Here is a 20,482-nt window from a genome sequence, read left to right on the forward strand (position 1 = left end):
ACCAAACACAGTGGAAACACACCCAGAAAATAGTTTTGAAAGTATCTGAAATAAACTCAAGAGTGTTTAATCTGACTGATAAAGAAACTTGAGCTCCCTTCTCTGTTTCAACATTCGGGTTTTGAATGAGCTTATCAAACACTGGCTATTTTTAACATTCATTTGCTTATTGTTTGTGTCAGGACTACTTCCCCCACCCCCACCCCCCTGCCCCTGTTGGCAGCGGCGGCAGCTGCTGAATTATAGTGGAAAACCACAAGGTTAGATTGTTCAGTATTACTACGTCCTACTGGACCACAAGTAGGCTTCAGTTGTGTTAGGAGCTGCCCTAAAGAGTTCAAAATCTTTATAGACAAGGTAGATTAAAGGTGGGAGGGGACACAAAAGTGACTTGCCCATGGTCAGACACAACTAGTGGCAGAGTCAGGAATGAAATCCTGATCTCCTACGCCACAGCTTTAGCCACAAGCCTGTCCTTCCTTCCCAGCGCTTAAGAAAGAGATCCTGTTTCCATGCAAATTGTCCCCAGTAATCAGAAAGCAGCGACTAGGCGACAGACCTAGGCAAGAGCCATTCCTGACTAGGGTTGAGAGCTGGCGGAATGAGTCGGCAGAAAAAAACACAGCTGCAATCAGCAAAGGCTTTTCCCAAGGGATACATTGTATAACAAAAAAAGCAAAATAAATTCTCATAAGCAGAAGAGGACAAAAAACTCCCAGTGGTGGGGTTCGAGCCAGTTTCATGACCATTGAGACAAATTCACCTTCCTATCTCTCCCAAGCAGTCAGTGTATACTCTGAGCTGCCGAGCGAGGGCATACTGAGTGCAGCTGGTTGGGAACGGTTTGAGGAACACATCAATTCTGATTAAACTTTTTTCAAGAAGGTTTCTCTGGTCCAGCATCAAATTTCTGCTCAGAGAGAGACCCACCCCAGAATAGCCAAAAACCTGGGGGTCAGGGCACGACCTGTGATCTCGGGCACAGATTCCAGCTGTGCCTCTGACTGATTCTCTAGCCCAAGGAATATTTAATATGCCTTTGCTCTGAATCAGGCAGAGTTGGGCCTTGAATCTTTCTTGCACACTCTAGATAAGTGCCCTCTCCACCAGGTATTGGCTATTCTGCACTGAGTTTCTCGCTCAGATTTTTTTCATGAAAAATTTAGAAGGGTCTTGGTTTCATTCCAATGAGGAACTAAACGAAATCTTGAAAAGCTGTGCAAGCCAGAATTCTTGTTTTCCATCTAGCCCTAAGTCTGAGTTGAGTTAGCCCCAGTGCAGCAAGCACCAAGCATTGCTTCTGCATCTCTTTTTTATTGTTTTTATATCAAATATAAACACACAGCTAAACCAAATCTATAAAAATAGACATTCACAGGATGGAAATACCATATAAATAACAAAATTCAATCTTCGTTATTTGTAAAACCAACCAACAAAACCCTGAACTTGTAGAGGTCATGCAGGGCATCAGCTGTTAAAGTGAATAAATAGATAAATAAATGAGAACATAACCTGTGAGTACTAGAGACTAATATACACTAACCTGCAAAAGTATGCAATAGTTACATGTGTGACCAGAGATCCTCATTTTTTCCAAGCATCCCTATTTGATGAAGTCATTTTTTCCATTAATGCAGAAGTAGAGAGCTCACTAAACCAGTCTGTACGAGGGAGGAATTGCAGATTTCCATTCTCCCAGAATAACTCTTTTTGCTACAGTCGCAGGGGAGGTACACCCCCACCATGGGGTGTCAGGTCATGTGTGGTCAAAGAAAGGGAAGAGGCTGTACTGCCGCCGGTTAGGGCCCATGCTGATGACGCTTACTATAAAACATGGTTGTACGGCCTAATGGCCAGAGTCAATAGAGCAATGCTTCTGCTCTGGGCAGTGTGGCCTAATGGCTGAAGTCAATAGGGCAGCCCTTCCCCAGTGTGGCCTAATGGTCAGAGTCAATAGAGCAACCCTTCCGCTCAGGGCAGCATGAGTCAATAAAGAAGCCCCTTACAGACAGGATAGCATGGCCAAAGTCAATAAAGTTGCACTCCTCCATGGGATTGTGTAGCCTATTGGCCCATTGGAGAAGTGGGGTGCTACTGCAGGGTGTGTGGTGCCCAGGGTAGGGGGACTTCAGGCTCTCCCTGCTCCTCTAAGCCCCACCCCAGGGCCCTAGCACTGGCAGGGTTACTCACCACCGAGTCAGTGGGGATCCTCTTGAAACACACTGACTGGTTCCCCAGTTCACCCAGCGGAGCAAGGTCTAAGTCCCCTGGGCTGCTTCCTACCCTTTCTTTGCCAGCGATGGTCCTCGGGAAGTGTAGCTCCTGATGGCGCAGCCTCCTCTCTGGGTTCATCAGGCAGCCTGGAATTTGTCTGGAGCTCTGCGAGCCTTGGCTTGGGTGGTCAGGAGCTGTAGCAGCAACCTGGTGAGAGCCTACAATCTGCATCCTCTCCCTTCGGCAGCCTGCCCAAACTGAGCTGGGCTGCTTCCTTTTATATCTTGGCTCCAGCTGAGCGTGCCCAGCAGAGGCAAAAGGGTGTGGCTTCCTCAGCCTGCAATGCACAGTTAACTCTTGCAGGGCCAGGGCAGGGTAGGTGCACCCCATCCCAGCCACTAAAATAGTTACTGCAATCCATTTCTTAATGTTAATTGGTAATACCAACTCATCCAGCACCCCTAAAATACACAGGCTTGAAGAAGGAAAAATAGCAACATATCAAGTTTTGGAAAGAGCACTAAATATGGTGTTCCAGAACACATGCATTTTTTGACAAGTATCGAGGATGTGTTGCCAAACTAGCCTTAAACTAGCATTCTAGAGACCAATAATACCTGTTTAACATCTTGTTCTGGAAGGACAGCTAGAATAAGGAACTTGAAGTGCCTGTCACATTAAGCCAGATATCCTTCCGGTTGTGATCATAGAATCATAGAATATAAGGGTTGGAAGGGACCCCAGAAGGTCATCTAGTCCAACCCCCTGCTCGAAGCAGGACCAATTTCCAGTTAAATCATCCCAGCCAGGGCTTTGTCAAGCCTGACCTTAAAAACCTCTAAGGAAGGAGATTCTACCACCTCCCTAGGTAAGGTGATAATAAAGCTAAATTCTTTTCCCCATTTTTCTTTGAGACTGATATTGAGAGGGTAATGCAAAATGTTAAGCCACCTATAAGTAATTCCTACAAAAATGACTTTAGTGTCCATATTTCTTAACATTTTCTAGAGGTGAGAGAGTTGAAACAGACCACTTGTCCCCTATCCTTGCATGAATCCTTGAGTATAGGCACTGAAAGAAGGAACTGTGAGATTTTTGTTGCATATGTAATCAAAGGAGGCCAGTCTATCATCGTGTATTATATCTTTAATTTTTTTAATCCTTTTTCTATCCAAATTATCTGAAGCGTAGCGTTGGCCTGGATCCTGAGGTATGGGTTATTCCATAGTGGTATGAGAAGAGAATTAGTAAGATCGGATGCTGTAAGCATTTTAACGTGTTGCAGGATGCCCTGTGTAGATGCAAAGATTGGATTTTTCCTTAAGGGTGTGGGTAGCTTCTTAAGGTATATAAAAGAAGAGAGGGACCCAAATGGCATAGCTAAGTCTTTTCTATCTCAAACCACGCTGGTGTGTATGCAGAGCAACTGGAGGGGAACCACTTTACATTATGACTCATTTGGAATGCTAGATAATGTAGATACAAATATGGCAACCACAGGATTTTTTTAATGGTCTGGTGTGACAAGTAAGGTTGTTTTTTATCCCATATAAATTGCATGATATGCCTATTTATTCGAGCAGAAAGCAAGAGAGAGACCTTGAAAGGCAAAGGCTAATGATATAAGTCATTTGGAGGCAGATATTCATTTTGGCTATTTCTGTTCTTCCCAGTAAGGATCGAGAAAGGAGATGCCATCTCTCTACATCTTTGGAAATTTCTTTTAATATATAGTACATATTTATAAAACAATTTTGGGAAGATTAGGACAAATTTTAACACCTAGATTAGTTATTTCCTTGCATATTATGAGATTGATGAGGATGGATTCTTCAAAAGTACAAAAATGTCATCAGCATATAAATTGATTTTATATTCTTTCCTGTTTATAGTCACACCTTCAGTGGCTGAATGCTGACATATGTACATTGCCAGTGGTTCAAGAATGACATTAAAAGGGGGTGGGCTGCCAGAGGGGACAGCTCTGTTATGTCCCTCTTTCTAGTTGAAATGTGGGCAAAATAATTCCATTAGTTGATACTGAAGCGAAGGGAGAGTTGTATAATACGCTGACCCAATTCAGGAATATTGGTCCAAATCCCAAGTTTTTTAGGACAGCCACTAGGTAAGGCGATTCAACCCTATCAAAGATGTTCTCTGCATCTAAAGATAAGGCTATAAAGGGAATATCTGACAGCTGAACTTGATGGATCAAGTGCGAAATTTTTCTTGTATTAGCAGCAGCCACTCTTCTTTTAATTAAACCAACCTGACCTGTGCCTGTAATTGATGATGTGATCAGTCATGTGGCTAGCATCTTTGCAATTATTTTGCAATCTGTTTTCAATAGAGATATAGGGTGGTAGTCCCCACATTTGCAACCATCTTTGTTCTTCTTCAACATTAAAGTAAACAAAGTAATCATGTCATAAGTCCTGGTTCCTTTTTGGAATGTTTCAGTGAAGACCTTTGAAAGACTCGAAGATAGTTGATTATGAAATGTGCCTGAAAGCCATTCATCCTCGGGACCTATGCTAGAACTCATATTTGTATAGCCTGTTCGATCTCTTGTGCTGTGGTTGCTTTGTCCATAAACAACACTTGTTCTGAAGTTAGGGTGTTAAAAGGCAGGCCTTCAACAAAATGATCAAATTTATTAGCATCAAATTGGTTGTCTGATTTATATCAAGCTTTATAGAATTGCTTAAATTGATTATTTATATCTATTGGTTCCAGGATGGCACTCCCATCTTCTTGTAATAAGGAAGAAATACTGTTGATGGTTAGTTCCATTTTAAGTCTTCTGGCAAGTAGTTTACCTGCTTTCTCACCCCATTCATAATGTCTTTGTTTGACCCTGCTGAGTGAAAATGGGACTTGGCTGAATAAGCATTCATTATATTTGCATTTGGCGTTGATTGGGGAATGTAGGTGGTTTTCATTGTTTGGGTCAATTTTACGCTGTCTCTGCAACTCATCTATTTCTGTGTGCAGAGAATCTAGTAATTTGAGTCTTTCTCTCTTCTTTCGGGAGGCATTCTTTAAGCATTCACCCCTTATGGTAGCTTTCAGAGCTTCCCAAAAGACGGTATCTGAGAATTGTGGAACAAAGCTTTGCACCTTTTAGTAGCACAGTGTTTAGCTTCCACCTAGAAGATATTAATGAGGTATAACCAGTGTTGATGGTAAGTATCATTGGAGCATGATCTGAAATTAACATATTATTAATAGCTGCTTCTAGGCATGCTTGAATCAGTTCTGAAGGCACAACAAAAAAGTCAATTCTGGAGTAAGATGAATGTAGTGTAGAGAAACATGTATAGTCACGCTCTTTGGGGTATCTTAGCTTCCATGTCTCTAACACAATCCCTCAGAGGCAGAGCTGGTGAAGAGATTCTGTCTAGCAGTGCAAGTTGTGATGCTTAGTGTAGATAATACTTCAGTCAGTAGACGGTGCTGTAAACCCCAGCTTAGTGTCATACTATTACTCTAGGCATTGCAGTGATATACAGTTATTGTTATTGCTTAGTTCCAAAGGAGATTAACAGAAGAGTTCAATCTAGCTGGTTATCTACTAGAAGATTATATAAGTGAATATTACCATATCTACCAGGATACATAGGAAAACAAACTGATGTTTAAATTCGCTGTGGTTTGCTTTTCATGATGAAGAAACCATTCTGCTATTTTTGGTCTAGTCTTTCAAGTGTCTACCAAGCATTAGAGGCATGTTTTGCAAAGTCTTGTGGTGCCTGCTAAATCCATAGTGAAGGTGGATGGGGACTTGATGCTGTATCTGACATTAGTTCCCCTCAGGATTTGCTTTATGCCATTGAATGCAGCCCTGTTTTTGTTAAGCTCAGCTGAGAAGTCAGGAAAAAGAGAAATGTTGTGGCCTTTGTGCATAGAGGTTTCAGCTTTTCTGGCAGCATTCATTAACATTACTTTATTACTGAACATCAGCAGCTTGAAGATGATGGGTCTGGGCCGGCCAGACTCCTGCCTTCTAGTGTGAGGAATTAGATGAGCCCTTTCAATATCCACTAGGGGCAGCTGGGTGTCCAATTTAAATATGGGTTTCAGAGTAACAGCCGTGTTAGTCTGTATTCGCAAAAAGAAAAGGAGGACTTGTGGCACCTTAGAGACTAACCAATTTATTTGAGCATGAGCTTTCGTGAGCTACAGCTCACTTCATCGGATGCATACCGTGGAAACTGCAGCAGACTTTATATATACACAGAGAATATGAAACAATACCTCCTCCCACCCCACTGTCCTGCTGGTAATAGCTTATCTAAAGTGATCATCAGGTGGGCCATTTCCAGCACAAATCCAGGTTTTCTCACCCTCCACCCCCCCACACAAATTCACTCTCCTGCTGGTGCTAGCCCATCCAAAGTGACAACTCTTTACATAATCAAGTCGGGCTATTTCCTGCATAAATCCAGGTTTTCTCACATCCCCCCCACCCCCATACACACACAAACTCACTCTCCTGCTGGTAATAGCTCATCTAAACTGACCACTCTCCAAGTTTAAATCCAAGTTAAACCAGAACATCTGGGGGGGGGGTAGGAAAAAACAAGAGGAAACAGGCTACCTTGCATAATGACTTAGCCACTCCCAGTCTCTATTTAAGCCTAAATTAATAGTATCCAATTTGCAAATGAATTCCAATTCAGCAGTTTCTCGCTGGAGTCTGGATTTGAAGTTTTTTTGTTTTAAGATAGCGACCTTCATGTCTGTGATTGCGTGACCAGAGAGATTGAAGTGTTCTCCGACTGGTTTATGAACCAGTTTATGAACATAAACCAGTCGGAGAACACTTCAATCTCTCTGGTCACGCAATCACAGACATGAAGGTCGCTATCTTAAAACAAAAAAACTTCAAATCCAGACTCCAGCGAGAAACTGCTGAATTGGAATTCATTTGCAAATTGGATACTATTAATTTAGGCTTAAATAGAGACTGGGAGTGGCTAAGTCATTATGCAAGGTAGCCTGTTTCCTCTTGTTTTTTCCTACCCCCCCCCCCCAGATGTTCTGGTTTAACTTGGATTTAAACTTGGAGAGTGGTCAGTTTAGATGAGCTATTACCAGCAGGAGAGTGAGTTTGTGTGTGTATGGGGGTGGGGGGGATGTGAGAGAACCTGGATTTATGCAGGAAATAGCCCGACTTGATTATGTAAAGAGTTGTTACTTTGGATGGGCTAGCACCAGCAGGAGAGTGAATTTGTGGGGGGGGGGGGGGGTGGAGGGTGAGAAAACCTGGATTTGTGCTGGAAATGGCCCACCTGATGATCACTTTAGATAAGCTATTACCAGCAGGACAGTGGGGTGGGAGGAGGTATTGTTTCATATTCTCTGTGTATATATAAAGTCTGCTGCAGTTTCCACGGTATGCATCCGATGAAGTGAGCTGTAGCTCACGAAAGCTCATGCTCAAATAAATTGGTTAGTCTCTAAGGTGCCACAAGTACTCCTTTTCTTTTTGCAATTTAAATATGTCAGGGAGCAGCTTCTGAAGAAGCTGATAATCTCCTCCTCTAGACCCTCAGCAAAGCCCAAGAGGCGAAGGTTGTTTCTTCAAGATCTGTTTTCTAAGTCATCGTGTTTTTCTTCCGGTTTGTCTAGTCTAAGCTTTAATGAGCCAGTTTCTTCTTTAAGTTCCCTGGTTTCAATAGCCATCTTTTGTAGCTTACTTTCTAAGTGAGCCATTTGGGATTTTATATCATATACATCTTTAGAGAGCACATGAATATCTTTGGAGATTGAATCCAGTTGGTCTGTGAGGAATTCTTCCAGGGCCTGGGCTAGGTTCTGCTGTGGCCTTGCAGTTTCCCCCTTCAGCTGCTGCGATGACGCAGGCTGAGGTCTTTTGTTGCCTTTCATTTTCATATTGGAATCCATAGTCAACAGCTTGAAGTTTATCCAGGGGATTAATTTAAACCTGTTTGACAGAAGCTTATTGCCAATTTGCTAGGAACATAATTACTAGAGACAAATCAATACATGGGGAGTGCAGTGGCCTGGGACTCAGCAGCCATCTTCCTTACAGGTACCATGTGAGCCCGACCCCCCCTCACCCACACACACCTTTTCACAGGATGTTTTTCAGCATTTTCCATGTGTTTTTGGTTGGGCTGTAAATAAAGAGGGACCGATTCTCAACCTGGTGTCAATCAGCGTAGCGCCATGGAAGTCAGTAGATTTACACAGACTGACATCAGCAGGTGGTCAGGCCCGGACGGTACAGAGAGGAAATGCCACCACGTTCTCTTACATGGAATGACATTTCTCCCTTTTCTCTTTGAATCCTAGATCTTCATGCAGGACATCTCTGGAACGCAGAGGAGTCGGAAGAGTGCTGGACGCTGAGTCAGGTCTGTCCCTGAAGCTCAGCGAGACGTGAGAGGTACAGTATGGCCCAGGTCTGCAGTTTGAGCTATTCCGTCAGAAACAGCAGAAGGGTCGGGGAGAGGGAGCTGTTGCAACCTGCCTGGTTTGGTGCTGGTACCAGGGAAGGCAGGACTGGGGTTATGCGGGGAGCTGTGGAAATGGGAGGCTGAAATGTGTTTCAGTAGCGACCTTCCCTTCCTCTAGCTGAGGAACTATGTAAATCACCAGTCACTATAATAAAGTCCTGAAATCTACTATAAATTGCTCTTGCAATGTGGCATCTGTGTGCTGACCTAGTTTGAGACAAAGGAAGTTCTCCACAGCATCTGAGCGCACCAGAGGCTGCTGGAAGGCAGGCTCTGTGATTGATTAGAATTTGCTTCTATTAGCTATGAATAATGCTGTATAGATTTTCTGTGCCCGCTTCCCCTCTCACAGGGACCCTTGTGAAAACAAGACTCATGCCATAACATAAAATCTATCCCAAAACTGTGGGCCCCATTCTGCATCCCTAATGAGGTTAGCTAGCATCAGATCCGCAGCAGTAAAAAGGCAATGCCCATGGAGAAACAGGGAAACTAGTCGCATCATCAGTTATGAAGCTACTAGCTAGGGGAAATGAACTGACTTTGCTTTCCCTTGCGGGTGGGGACACAGGGCTGAGATGTGCAGGGTGGATGGATGGGTGGAGCCTGAAGGAGCCACAAGGGCAGTCCAGCAACCACAGCAAACCTCTGCAAAGCTGGATAGTGCTTCCCAGTCACAGGCAGCGAGGTCTAGCAATCTGGGAACTGGGGGCTTCTCCATGCAGTACAGCAGTGTGCACTAGAGGGCTGCCAAGTCTGAATTACACCAGCATGCTGCTCACTAACTGGCCCATGCAGACCCTGCTCATGCAAGCTAAAAGTTTCCCAGGGCACGTTAACATGGTGCACCAGCAGGGTCTGCACAGGCCCGGTAATATACAACATGGTGCACTTTAATGCACATTGCTGCACCACTTAGTAAGCACTCACAAAGGGCTTGCTAGTGAAATCTCCTTGCTCAGGTCCCTGGAAAATACCAGAGACATTGGGCCCGATTCGCTGCTCATTTCCCCCTGGGTAAGTCAGGAGTGGCCCCACTGACATCAACAGCATCATACCACGTACATGAGAGCAGATCCAGAGCTGCTATGTGTATGTCTCACTGGTTCAGGGAAAGCATGGAGAATGGAGCCACTGCTTCTGAAAAAACACTTCATAGTGTCTTCTGCTAACCTTCCTGAACACCTGGGGTAGATGAATGGGCTGACTCTGCACCCTGGCTGCAGAGGAACATGCAGACCCTGAACCAGTGTCCCAACCCTCCTTCCTAGGCTTTGGCTTTACTGGTGGCTCAGTAACCATAACACAACTCAGCCCTCAGCCTGAGTTTAGCTGTCTCAGAGGTTTTCCCTCCAGGACTTCTTCTGTCCTAGCTTCCTACTTCCTTCTCCCCAGAGCCCTACTCCCACCTTTTATATCACAAGTGGTGATCACAAGCCTCACCTGCCACAATGAGTCAACAGGAATCACCCAGAAGTTTTATGTGAGATTCTAAGAAAGTGGATCTAGGAGCCCTACCACCCCATTACGGGCAAATTCAGCCAGTCAGCAGATCAAATCCAGCCAGGCTACCCACCCCAGTTTGAAATCTGATGTTCAGAACGCACCACAAACCAGGGCATCCCAACAGTGCAAAAAAATCATGCCCAACTTCAGTGAATATTCTGCTGATGCAAGAAAAACATCCTTCAAATCCATCGCATGGTCATGGAAGTTCCGCACACTCAAAACAGACACATGTTGAGTGCTTTGAGTCTTCCGTTTGTTCTGGACCAGAGTTCTGTGTGGTTTTGCAGAGTGTATGCCATCCATTTGAACAGTCTACCTCAAGGCTTATGGAATTATACCAACCAGTTAAAATCAGTTCCAGTCCTGACTTCTTTCATTACTGATTCTTCTGAGCAATTAAATACACAGGAGTTTGTAGCTGACCTATTGCTGGTGTGTCCTTTGATGTGCTGGAGAGCCTAGTTAAGTTTCCAAGTTTAACAGTGTTGTAGGTCTCACACAACCCTTCCTCTCCAGTTCATCAGTGCTCCGTCTTTCATTTTCAAATCTCTTTTTTCATATCTCCTTTTTTTCCCCTCTCTGTTCTGATCTGACCTACTTAACATGTTCCCCCCTCCAGAGGAGATGACATCTCCTGGGGAACTTTGAGAAACATGCTATTTAGGGACAATCAAATAGATAGGATCATTTCTGGCTTTTTTGTTCCCTCAGATTTTATTTTATTACCAGAGACATTTGTATGAAAATAGGTTCCCCCTTTCTTAAGAGTTCATCTGCTCCTGCAACTTTCTCAACACCTGAAGTCAAAATCCTTTGTCAGATTGCAACCACGTATTTCCACAGCAACGGGCTTTGGTGGCACTTAAGCTCCTAAAGATCCAAGATTATTCTTTCCATCCTACATGATGGTATCAGTCAGTCACCACCACCACAATTGATTGCAATTGGCAGTCCAAGCTTGAATGGCTTTTGGGCACTGAGCCACCCTTTCACAAAGGATGAAATGCAATGTGCGGAAGGCCAGTGCGCCACTTTAAGTTCCAGGTGGGCCCTATTGTGGGGACTTGAGTGGTGTTTAGACCTCTGCATGGGAGATAATTTCACTGTGATGTTTTAAACCCCTAGTGTAGATAGGGAAAGTTACATTTTAGCCAATGTTAGCGGGTGGAGGGGAAATCGAGGCTCCCCTCAAGGTAATCTCTGCCGGGTTAGCGGTGAGGTACACTGAACATAAGAATGTAAGAACAGCCATAGTGGGTCAGACCAAAGGTCCATCTAGCCCAGTATCCTGTCTCTGACAGTGGCCAATGCCAAGTGCCCCAGGGGGAATGAACAGAACAGGTCATCATCAGGTGATCCATCCCCCTGTCGCCCATTCCCAGCTTCTGGCAAACAGAGGCTAGGGACACCATCCCTGCCCATCTTGGCTAATAGCCATTGATGGACCTATACTCCATGAATTTATCTAGTTCTTTTTTGAACCCTGTTATAGTCTTGGCCTTCACAACATCCTCTGGCAAAGAGTTCCACAGGTTGACTGTGTGTTTTGTCTGTTTTAAACCTCCTTTTGTCTGTTTTAAACCTCCTGCCTATTAATTTCATTTGGTGACCCCTAGTTCATGTGTTATGAGGAGTAAATAATACTTCCTTATTTACTTTCTCCACACCGGTCATGATTTTATAGACCTCTGTCATATTCCCCCTTAGTAGTCTCTTTTCCAAGCTGAAAAGTCACAGTCTTATTAATCTGACCTTATACGGCAGCTGATCCCTACCCCTAATCATTTTGTTGCCCTTTTCTGAACCTTTTCCAATTCCAATATAGGGGAAACTTGCCCTCCTGCGGGACTCACCATTCAAATTGTGTGGACAGCTTTAATAAGCACAATAAAATATCACTATGACACAAAACCTCTTGGGCATTTAAATCATCAGCACAGTCTGCCCTTGCCCCCCCGCTGGGGGGCAAGGGGAAGTAAGAAATCCTCTTATATCCCTGTCTGGCTGCCTTGGGTTTGAGCAGGCCGGGATCAGCAGGTGTTGCATGGCTGCTCCCCGCCTCGGAGCATGTGAGTGGGGAGGGGGGAGGAGGCAGAGATCGTCTATCCCCCCCCCCATGCCTCCTTAGCGCAGATGGTAGTGCATCAGTCTCGTACTTTGAGGGCCTGAGCCTCAGAGGGGGAGGGGGAGGTTCTCTGTCCTATGTTGTGCAGGTGGTCAGACAAGATGATCATAATGGTCCTGGTGGCCTTCAAGCCCAGGACTCTGCGTCCCAGCCAGCCGACCTGTGTTACCCCAGCACGGGTCGTAACATCCTGCATTGTCCTTGTTCCTCACCGGTGTGACTTTGTGCCTTCTCCACAGGGCTGGAAGGGAGCTACCAACAGCCTGATGCCTTTTGTCAGCCTGCGTAGCGCCCCGTCTCTGCCTCCCACGAGCATAGCTATCTGGTTTATTTGTAGCTGCTCTTGTTGCCTTTCCCCAGCCCCTCCCCCCAAAAAACCACATGTGATTGTGAAACAAATGCCACATCTTGCTTCTTAAATCTATTGCTGCTGAGCAGGATGTCATGCCTAGAAGGAATCTGTGTTGATTTTAAAAAGTAGCGAAGCAAAGGAGTTTCATAAGAACATAAGAGCTGCCATACTGGGTCAGACCATGGGCCATCTAGTCCCATGTCCTGTCTTCTGGCAGTGACCCATACTAGTGCTTCAGGGGGAGTGTATAGAACAGGGCAGTTTTGGAATGGTTCCACCCATCTTCCACTCCCAGTTTCGGACAGTCAGAGGTTTTAGGGTTGCCCCAAGCATGGGCTTGCGTCCCTGACCATCTAGACTAATAGTTATCGATGGACCTATCCTCCAGGAACTTATCCCATTCTTTTTCTGAACCCAGTTATATTTTTAGTCCTCACAACATCTCACACACACACACAAAAACAAGAGAAAACGCCCCGGATGCTAGGGGGAACTGTACAGCAAGATAATGAGCGGCTGGAGGAAAACCTGTTGTATAATGAATTGTTATAAGTTAGACATTTTCTATTTTTATCCCTGTGATTAGATTCTGAACTCTTTGACTCATCATTAATTTATTGCCGTGGAAGCAGGCTGCAGCCTCATTGAATTCTGCGCAGTGTTCTAGGCTAATTTGGGGAGCCTTGAAATCATTCGTGTAGGCAGACCTACGTCACCTATGCCACCGCATGTGGTCTTTTTAATTTTGGGGGGTCAGGGTGGGTAGCGTTCCTTATGCCAGTTGGCAAGTTGTTTGTTCCTTATCTGGCTATTTATTAATATGCTGCCAGGTTGCTATATATAAAAGCCGCCCCCTCGTGGTAGCAGTCCAAATGAAGGATTTCGGTATGGCTACCTCCGGGCAATTATGGGCATATGAGACCAAGGCACGGCCAGTACAGTGTGCACACACATCCCGAATTGGTGACTGCCCCCTGTTAAGGAGACCAGATTGTTCATGGATTTAGATTATGTTCATTTTTCCTCATTGTCTTCATGGGGACCCAATGGTACTATGGTGCATTAGATTATTTATGTGGCACTAGCCATGGTACCTGGGCACCCTACCTGACTTCACATAAGACACTGAAGAGCTGCCAAAGAGACTAAATGCCAGGTCCCCCCTGCAGCCTTTCCATTTTACCAGGAGCTAATCTATTGGGGATGCCAAGGCAAACAGCTGCTTTGCACAGCTCTTTCAGAACATGGCCGTATTCGTGCTTAATGGTATTTCTGCATGGAGCAAAACCCAGAGGCTGCCAATAAAACTCAGCCACCAGCACCCAGGAACATCATCAAACCAAAGAGAATGAAAGACAAGAGCTGAGAAAAAGGTATACAGAGGGAAGAGGGACATAGTGTCATACAGACAGCCAGGGAAGGGGTGGGGCAGAGAGGGAAGGACAGAGGCACAGGCAGACATGGGAAGATAATGGCTCAGAATAAGATCCACTTCGGAAGGCTGCAGGGAAGCTGAAATCTTTCTGAAGTCCAAGTTTTTCCACATAGGGGCAGGGATCCGGAGCACACTCAGCTCTCCGTCCTGGTGCAGCCTGCTGTGTTCACAGCACAGAATGTGGGGTCAAGAGATAGGCCAAGGGTGCACTGCCTGGGAGACTTGTGATGAGTGTTTATGTGTGGTGTAAGGATGCTCGGCTGGCTCCCCTAGGTATTGGCCCAGACAGTCTGAAGCCCTCAATTAACCTCAGGAAAACAACAGAGGTGAAAAGCAAAGGGCTGAAATATGAAGTCCTGTCAGAGAGTTATTCCAGTAAAACCTTTGCAGCTAAACTGTCCCCACTACCATGCAAATTTGATCCCCAGCCTGCAGGTAGCCAAGAGCAGCGTCCACCTCCCCAGCCCAGAAAGCCACAGAACACTGCAGGGCTAGGACTGGACCACCTGCCCAGCCGAGCTCTCCAAAGCACCAAACTCATGCAGCTGGTGGTATAGTTGGAGCCCAATCCTGTGCGGTCCTGAGCCTCACCAATTCCCAGGGAAGTCTGCACCTTACATCAATAATAGTAACAGTAATACTGACATAGCACTAGTCATCCATAGACCTCAAAGCGCTTTACAGCGGAGATCATTAGTGTTCTCCCCATTTTACAGCTGGGGAAACTGAGGAATGGAGTGGTGACGTGACTACGACTTACGCATACGTACTCACAGATGTTCTTATCCTTAGCCCCTCCACAGACCTCTGGAAACACTCACGCACACAGAAACCTGCACAGACACACAACATCCAGCAGCCCTCTGCAACTCACCCACAAAACTACACCCATGCATGCATCCCTCCACATATGCACTTAGCCGCATCCAGCCACACAGCCCATTACAGTCAGACACCCTCAAAACCACAAGTACACCTCCACTCACCCACCCCATCCTCATCCAGCCGCATGGACATTCCCGTCCTCCCCACCACCCCGCCCCACACACATACAGACATGTCCCTAGCCAGGCATCCTCATACACATCTGAAAGCTGATGTGCCTAGATGAAAGGCTCAGCTTTCTGCATGCCTCACAAGCCTGATTAAAAAAAAAATCTGACTAGCTGTCTGACCCCTGGTCCTGAATTACATTGCAGGACACTTTAAAAATAAGTACCAGATGATTTTAAAGTGGTGGAATTATTACGGGATTGGACAAGGGCTGGCAAGCTCTTCCAGATGCCAGGAGCATGTATTTAGACTCCTTATTCATTTTGACTCAGTCCTTACTGAGTAAGAGCCTCCGGATTTGCTTCTTCCTCATTTACGGGTGAAAAGGTTTCTAGGTGTGTTTTGGGTAGTGTTTAATCCAGCAGCTAAGGAGTTGCTGTTTTAGACTTCATGTTCATGGGCTACATTGGGGCCCTTTCTGCTCGCTGGAAGAGTCCCCAGACAGCAAAAACAGGTACATCATAGGGACTTTTGCTTGCTTGAAGCCATCTGTTTAATTAGCCCCGGTCTGTTACAGGTGAGAGAGACAGCAGAGCGGTTCAGGCATTGCTAGTGAGACATGTGCTGGCTTCTCAACAACTGATTAGGTTGCTGGTTAGTCCACTGCCTCCTTGGGATCTCTGCTTCATAAAATGAGTCACTGTGCCAAGGGAATCCAAGGGGGGGCGTGGGATCCTTCCAAACAGAGACGTCCCGTCATGCCACATGCCATGAGCCTCTTCAGTCAGGAGGAGTAGCGGTGGCTGGGCGGGGCCCATGTGCCATCAGAGGCATTGTAGCTCAGTGGGCCTTTTATCAATGACAAATTCCATTTTCCTTGCTGAAAAAGAAATGCTAGCACTGGCCAAGCGGGGAGAGGGAATTATATCCAGGTTAAAGGGCCAGCTGGGGGGAAGGAGGAATGGAGGAGGGAAATGCTGCCAAAGCTTTGCATCCCAAAGACACAGCAGGGCCCACTGACCAGATGGTCCTGGCTGCAGAACCTCCTTCTCCCACCGCAGGAAATTGAGTTGGAGAGAGCTGCTGCACACGCTGCAGAAATAAACCCTGCTGCCTCCCCATAGTTCCTGATTTGGTTATTGCATTTGGATTTTGCACGCATGTCCCATTTGGTCCTTCCTTCTGCCAGGCTCTCAACTCACTGCTGCTCTTCCCAGCAGCCTGCCCGAGTCAGGGGCGACTGGACTGGGAAGGGAGGGAGATGTCAGGGGTAGGAGTGAGCCAGCAGCAGGCCACACAGACATATTGCTGGGGGCACCAGCAGCCTGCAGAACTTACAATTGCCTTTAAGGACATTCCAGATATATATACATGCACATATACTTAGAGTCCAGTCCTGCAAGGTGCTGCAACTCCCACTGAAGTCATTGTACTGTGCAAATTCCAAAAAGAGTCCAAATTGCTAACCCGTAACTGGGCCCAAACTTTCTAACAGTAGCACTAAGAAAAGTCTGAGCCACTCCATTCATCTCAGTGGTGTGTTAACTCTGAACCCTAATGGCAGTGGACTGCATGCCAGCATTGTTGACTATTTGCTAGAAGTGTGCAGTTATTCTGGGATTGTGAGTGGGGCCTGGGTGCCGTCAATTTCTTTCCAACCTGCCTCTGGCGTGGATGGGAAGGTATATGAGTATACACATTTAAATGGCCTGCATCAATGTTATCACCCTCTTGGGTGCTCAGAGATTGCATTGAATATTCTCTTAGAATTGCCTCATGTTGGGGATATGCAAATGCCTGCAGGAACTGAGCAGGCGCTGGTTGACGTAAGGGCCAAGCAAAGAGTTTTGTAACTGTCTCTGAGCCAAGAGTTTATTCCCAGTGTGAACACACAAACCCCTCCTGTGAGCTTGTGCGAGAGACAATGCCTCAGTGACTAAAGGAACAGCCCGTCAGTCAGCCAGGTGTCCTCTACTAAGTGCTGTTCTTGAGGGCTTAGCGAGGTTATGAGTGCAAGAGGTGCTCAATGGCCTTCCCAGCCCTGCAGCAGCTGGGCCTGATGATGGTGCTCTCCTTTCTCAGTACCCTTCCTCTGTGAAGTAAGTAGCTGCTCTTGTAGTCTCCTGTGAGTCTGCTAGGGCCTTCAGTACTCAGCCCTGCTTTGCTAATCCACTCTGCTTACCTGGCAGGCAAACCCCTGTCAGCTGGAATGTTCTCACATGATGCTATACAGACCTGGTTTGGATTAGCTCAGCCAGGCCGGAAGATTAATCCTTTTATTTCTGCCCTCCCTGCTGCTAGGGCTGACTCCTCTGGGGATGCACCAGCCTAAGGAAGAGCAGACATTGTCACCACATCTGATCAGTCTCCATTAGAATGAATGGCTTCCCTGGCATCTAGTCTCTCTTTCCTTTGTGTACAGCAAAGGTGAAGGATTTGGATGTATTCAAAGGCTTTATTGTATCCCGCAATTCCCATGGCTATCACAAGAATAAAAACCAGCAGTTCACAGTGACAGACAGGCTGTGGGAATAAAACGGCTCCAGCTCGAGTGCCCTCTTATGGCAAGCAACACTGTATTTGGGGTCCTGAATGAGGGCACTCAGCTTGTAACCGAGCCCAAAGGCCCTCGCTGCAGGAATGGCTGCTGTATCAGAGCGAGACTCTGAGGGTTTGCCTGTGCCGCAGCCCGAGGTGTGAGTGCAGCGTGTAGACAGACTTGAACTAGCTTTGATCCGGCTAGCGCAGGAGCTGGTAGCAGTGCAGCTGCAGCAGCCTGGGCTTCAGCGGGGACTGTCCAAGCCTGCCCAGGGTGCTGGGTGTTACTCGGGCAGCTAGTCTACGCTGAAGCCCGTGCTGCCAAGCGCTATGGGTACCCGAGCTGCTAGGTCGAAGCTAGCTCAGGGAGATCTCCACCTGCTGCGTCACCCCTCCAATTGCAGTGCAGGCATAGCCAGTGCAGAGAGAGAGCAGGAGACTGTCGGTCGGAGCTCCTGTGCTGGCTGGGTGAGTGTGTCTTGACACTTCCACCAACAGCCCCTCAGGCGTGTGGGAAGGATCCTGTCCTAGGAAGTAGCTGTGAGCAGGCTCAGGGTGGGGGGTGGGCCGCCTCCCTAAGGAGAAAGCAAAACTGTAGTGTATAGCAACGCCGACAGTGTAGGGGGAGCTGACTTGTAATCTCTGCCAGAAATCAGATGTGGTTCCGTTGCTTTCTGAGCATCATTCCAGGGTTTCAGCCTGAGTTAGAGAGCCAGCTAGGGGCTCTGGCCAGAGCCACTGGCTCCCCGTTCATTTCAAAATTGCCCTCCTTGTATAACTAGGCTCAGAAGAATTAGATTTGTACCAGTCTATGTCAGTAAGTATCGATTGCACCATGCACACACACAAACCAGCAGAAAAATATTTCCATTCATGATAATCGATGGGCAAAGTAAGAAAAATGCAGCTTGAGAACTTATCAGAGTTTTGATTTGAGGATGCTTCCTTCGTATATTTTTGACATTTGATCATTTGTGTTTGAATGGTTATGAAGCTTTAGCTTTCTGAATTGCAACATCTACTGTGATTAATTATTGCCTGACCCCCTCATTGTCTGACACGCCCATAATTTCCTGTAACTGAACATTTAAATTGATAACAAAATTTAAAACTAAACCTTGATGCTTCTTATTCATCAAAATTGTAACAAAGTAAAAATCAAAATTCTGCCAAGCTTAGTTCTAACCCTCCAGCTCACTGCACCGGCCTCACCTTCCCTCTGCCCCCCCTCACCTGGCAAGCACTGCCCCCTCCCCACACCTGTGTCCCTTTACCGCATTATCAGTGGATAATGTTTGGGTGCCAAAGCTGCATTTTTTGATTGAAAAAGTTTTGCCCAAAAATTTTTGCCGCAGCTTCTGCCAGCTGGAACATCAGCTCTGTGCCTCTACATTCCTTTCCATATTGCAGCTGAGCCTTTCCTTCTTTCTCGTCCTTACCCAGTTCTCTTTCCCACTGCTGCCCTGAGTCTTAATTTAAGGCTGTTACTGTTTTATTTAATACTGAGACGCAGTGCCTGTGGCAGACGGACAATAGCAAGTGAAGCTGATATTGTGCTATATGGCTCATGTATTGGCTAAACATGCAACAACTGAAGTCTCTCACAATACTAATCAGCAGATTTCTGCCTGAAATATTGATTCCTTTTCTCTGGATCATAAAAAGCACATTTACTGTCAATATCAAGAGAAATCCCATTAGAGGCAAATCAACATCTGCATTAAGTTTCCCTTAGGGAATATCCTCCAGGGCAATATTATGGAAGCTGCTCAATTGCAATCAGGTCCTGTTATAGCCAATAAATATATAGATCTGGCTAGCGCTTTCGATTATGTTCTTAATGCTTATATAATTGTAGTGGGAGCTCAGTACAGAGAGTTCTTCATTTCGTTCTCAATGTCAACCCTGCTTGAGCCATCGGCCCTGTGCGGGACTATGGGGTTGAGTAGAGCTGAGGGGCCAGACAGCAGAAGGAACCCTATTGGGGGACTGCAGCCAGCTGAATGCCACAAAGCCATGCTCTCTGGTGGATCTCTGGAGGGGCAGGTTGATGTGTACTTAGAGAGTGGCTGGGCTTTGCTAGGTGGTCCACGGGTCCCTGGTGTACCTGGCCCATCTGTTCTCACCCCACGGGCAAGGGAGGAAGCTGTCTCCTCCCCACTAGAGCTGGGCAAAAATTATGGGGCAAAACTTTTTAAATAAAAAAAAATGCAGCTTTGGCACCACCCAAACATTTCCTGAATTTGTGTCGGTTTCGCCGCGTTGCTTGTTTTTAAAACAAAATTTTTAAAAAGTCAGAAAGGTTTGATTTGTTTTGGTTTGAAACAACTTTTTGCTTTGAAATGTCCTGTCATTTTGATTTGAAAATGTTTTAAAATCCTCAGAGTCAAAAACCAAATATTTCATTGGACCCAAAGCCATTTTTTTAACTTCTTGAGTCACTGAAAATTTTGACAATTTTTGTTTTTGTTTGTGATACAAAGCAAATTTTCTTTTTAGTTTTTTTTTTAAATGCCCAACGAACGAAATAATCCCTTGTTCTCCCATGCACCCCCACCTCTTTGGCCCCATGTGTCCCTGCACCCCCTCCCCCTGTTCCCATGTGTCCCTGTACTCCCCTCCCCTGTCACCATGTGCACTTGCACCCCCCACTCAGCCACTTCCGCACCCCTGTCACCCATTCCCCTTTGGCCCTGCACCCATACCCCACCCCTGGTGTCCCTGCAACCTCAATCCCATTCAGCCCCTGCCCCAGTCTGTCCCACTGACTAGCCCTTCTGAACCCCAGTCTATGTGACCCCCCCAACATCCCCATGTGTCCCAGTCTG

The 20,482-nt window shown here is 46.1% G+C and overlaps 1 protein-coding gene across 3 annotated transcripts in view; it reads left to right on the forward strand.

Annotated features, from left to right (window-relative positions):
* Positions 1 to 20,482, forward strand: part of DLGAP4 (DLG associated protein 4) — a 343,252-nt gene that overhangs the window by 199,073 nt on the left and 123,697 nt on the right. For 2 of the 3 annotated variants that reach the window (XM_048819747.2, XM_048819749.2), the window contains exon 3: positions 8,539 to 8,632. The gene's annotated coding sequence lies outside the window, so the exon portion shown is untranslated. Of the gene's footprint in view, positions 1 to 8,538; positions 8,649 to 20,482 lie in introns of all 3 variants that reach the window. The other variant, XM_048819748.2, reaches the window with a different exon arrangement.

Source organism: Caretta caretta, chromosome 13 (assembly GCF_965140235.1).
Source record: "Caretta caretta isolate rCarCar2 chromosome 13, rCarCar1.hap1, whole genome shotgun sequence".
NCBI classification, from domain to species: domain Eukaryota; kingdom Metazoa; phylum Chordata; order Testudines; family Cheloniidae; genus Caretta; species Caretta caretta.